The sequence below is a fragment of the Oncorhynchus masou genome, chromosome 14 (genome assembly GCF_036934945.1).
Source record: "Oncorhynchus masou masou isolate Uvic2021 chromosome 14, UVic_Omas_1.1, whole genome shotgun sequence".
NCBI lineage: Eukaryota > Metazoa > Chordata > Actinopteri > Salmoniformes > Salmonidae > Oncorhynchus > Oncorhynchus masou.
The window spans coordinates 534,422-537,736 of record NC_088225.1 but is presented as its reverse complement, the minus strand read 5'-3'; the positions used below and the strand labels follow the sequence as shown (position 1 = coordinate 537,736).

The 3,315-nt window shown below is 41.5% G+C and overlaps 1 long non-coding RNA gene across 1 annotated transcript; it reads left to right on the top strand.

Annotated features, from left to right (window-relative positions):
- The first annotated feature begins 184 nt into the window (after positions 1 to 184).
- LOC135553916 (uncharacterized) lies at positions 185 to 2,874 on the top strand. The gene is made up of 2 exons (XR_010457642.1): positions 185 to 438; positions 634 to 2,874. It is a non-coding gene; the product is annotated as an uncharacterized LOC135553916 (long non-coding RNA).
- Positions 2,875 to 3,315: the final 441 nt, after the last annotated feature.

Genomic DNA, 3,315 nt, shown 5'->3' with positions numbered 1-3,315 from the left:
CAGAATGTAAAATAACCCCGCCCCGTGTGGAAATAATATTGGGTGGTACAACGGTCACTCAACAGACTATCCAATCATTAGTCACGAAGAAAACAGCATATGTTAGCACTCCAGCCCAGCAGGTGGCGACAGTGGAAAATCTGATATGCTCGTGCATGGACAAAACTAAAGGTGAAAGGTTATCAAAACGTCAACAAACACAAACGCCCTAGCCAGCCGCGTAGGCTACTTGGATTATTTATAATGGCTAAAATACAGTTGTTGACAATGTTTCTCAACCAGCGCTTAACAGCAGCTGCTAATGAGATATTTGGGGCTGTTGAGAAAACGATAGCAGGGTACCTGGAAGAAGTGTATCGTTCAACAGAGGAGAACGGCCTCTACAGAGGCAGCTTGATATCGTTCTCAAACCACCAGAGATAAAATTACATAGGACAGGTTTGTCATTAGCTACATTTTTTTCCGCTGACATCAATATTATGCGACATTGGCCATCTTATTTTATTACATTTTAGCACGATACACGTCATGTCTTGCTGAAAGACACATTTTGTATTATGTTGCATACATAGAAATGTAATTATGGTCTCATGTCAGCTTTTACTTTTTTGTTAAATCCTTTCTCCTCTCCAGACTTTCAGCAGCTCTCTCTCACTGTCTTCGAAGAGGAGGTTTCCCTTGAGCAGGAGTGGAGCCCTGGGGCAAGAAGTCTGGGGCAAGAAGACCCAGAGCCCACACAGATTAAAGAGGAACAACAAGTGCAACACAGGACCCGTCAGGAGGAAGAGTTTCATAATGACACCTTCATAATTAGCTCTGACTGTGTGAAAAGTGACTATGATCAGGAAGAGGACTTATGTCAGCCCTCACATCTTTACCAAACCCAAAGTGAGGAATATGGACAGGGAGCCTCTCTACCTGGCACCTCATTGGAACAGATCAAAGCTGAACCTGATGGAGAGGGCTACAGAGTATTAGACTGAGTGACTCTCAGCCCCTCTCTGCAGTAAATCCAGACTGTTCTCCAATCCCAAGTGAGTTGTCAAAGAAGAGGAAACAGAACCTTGGATTACGTTTAAGACACTCAAATCAAAGAAAGCACAGAAAATAACAAGCCAAATCTCCGGTATCTGGAAAAAAGGAAGGAAATCCAGTCTCATCCCATTTTAGCCCACACTGTCAAAACCTGTTGGTGTGTGTGGAAATAAATGTTACTCTGAGTTTTTTAATAAAACATACACGAGAACAAACACGATACAGACCTAGATTGCCTTTGTGGTGTCTGTGGAAAACACTTTGAGTCCAAAGAAATTCTTATAGACGATCTCCAAACTCGCATGAAAAATATTTTTTGTCACTTATGTGGTCAATGTTTCAACTGGACTAGTAATCTGAAAAGACATATCATGATTCACACATGGGAAAGATCCCATTGTTGCAGTGACTGTGGCAAAGGCTTCAGGTCGGGTGATTTGTCTGACAAAGCATAGGAGTATTCACACGATGACAAACCGTTTCCTTGCTCGGTTTGTCATCGTGTTTTTAACAGACGAGATAACCTGAAAGTGCATATGAGAGTTCACACAGGGAGAGAGACCCTATATGTGTTCTGAATGCTATAAATGTTTTGCCACGTTAGCTTCACTGAATAAGCACCAGACAATGCACAATGAGGAATGACCGTATGTGTGCACTGATTGCGGTACACGCTTCAAAGCGCTTGAATCCCAAAGAAGGCACACGAAGAGTGTTCACAAGAAGGAGCATACATGACAATGCCTTGTATGGGGTTATGGTATCAGACAGAAGATTGAGGCACATTCTAACCAACATTGGACAGGAGAACAGCCCTTCAGGACAAATGCATTGCATTATGGAATCAGCACAGTAGTATCCATTAGTTAGTTTACCAACTGCAAATAGCAGACAGAGGTTATTTATGTGCATAAAGGGACGCATTCTGTATCTTGTTGACAGCCAAGCTAATTTAAAAAAAATATATATAAATCCACAGTCGGACGCATTTAATTGGCTGGGATGCTGGATCCGGCCTAACCCAAATCCAGGCCTACGTAAACCCAACCACAGAAGTGATCTGTTTAGATTAGATCTAATGTTGACCTGTTATGATGGGAATTAAAATTATCTTCTCAACATTCTGAATCAAGTTAGCATTTTTGGCCTCCATTTCAACTAGTGATTCAATTGTGTACTATTCTGCTTTTCTCCATTCCCATTGGTGATTGAGAGACTTCCATGGCACGTTTGGTCTTTGACTGTGATGCTGCAGACTGAACCAAAGCTATTATCTGCAAGGTTCTGAACATTTCACATGACTGTATACACACGACGACATTCTTCAAAAACGACTCGACATGATTTCAAAATTCAATGAGAAACAACAGAATTTCAACCAATCATGTATTTTTTATTGGTTAGCTATTAACAAGAGTTACACTGACTTACAACTTGCTGTTCAAAACAAGAAGTTTCACATAATGCTGCATTCTCACCTGCAGCTCATCATAAAATGCATAACATGGCTGAAAAATATGACTATATATCAAGACATTCGAGATTCTGATATGGTGGTGTTGTTCCAGACAGTCTTTTTTTTCAATGGGGATACACATCTTGGAAGATTAAAACACATAGCAGCACTTCACCAGGCTTTGTGAGATCTGATCATCTGCAACATGATTGAAATAAACACAACCTGGAACGGACCCATTTTCCACTCTAACTTCACCTCCCTGAGCATGACAAAGTCAGGAATTGCTTGGCTCATTTCGCTTTCACTCAAAGACAAACAGAAACAACAATAACAGACAATGATAAATAAAAAACAATGAACAAAGATTGTATTTATATCAACCCTTGCAATTTGTCATCTCTGTACTGCAGCTCAACTCTCATCTCCAGATATTCCACATTTGATCGCCAACTATATCTTTTCCTGCCTCCCTCCTTCCTGTCTTTTCTTCCATTCCCCTTCCTTGATCCTCTTTGACCCTTACCTTCTCTAGATCTCCTCTCCCCTTCTCCCCCACTAGTCCCAGACCCTTCTGGAGCTGTGCAATGCCCACTCTCTGGATCCATGTTGAAGGATAGGGTCTTCCTGGGGTTAAGCTCAGAGTGACCATCAGAGCCTCTCCTGTGGGTCCCAAATCGAGGAACATTTCTGGTAAGGAGCATGGCATTTGTTGTCGACCTTGCGTCCCTGAGTGAAAGAAACGGAAAACTAATTGTAATGTGAATTCTATTGCATTCTTAGTCTAATATAACTGCATTCTGTAACTGCCTTTATGAGTTCCC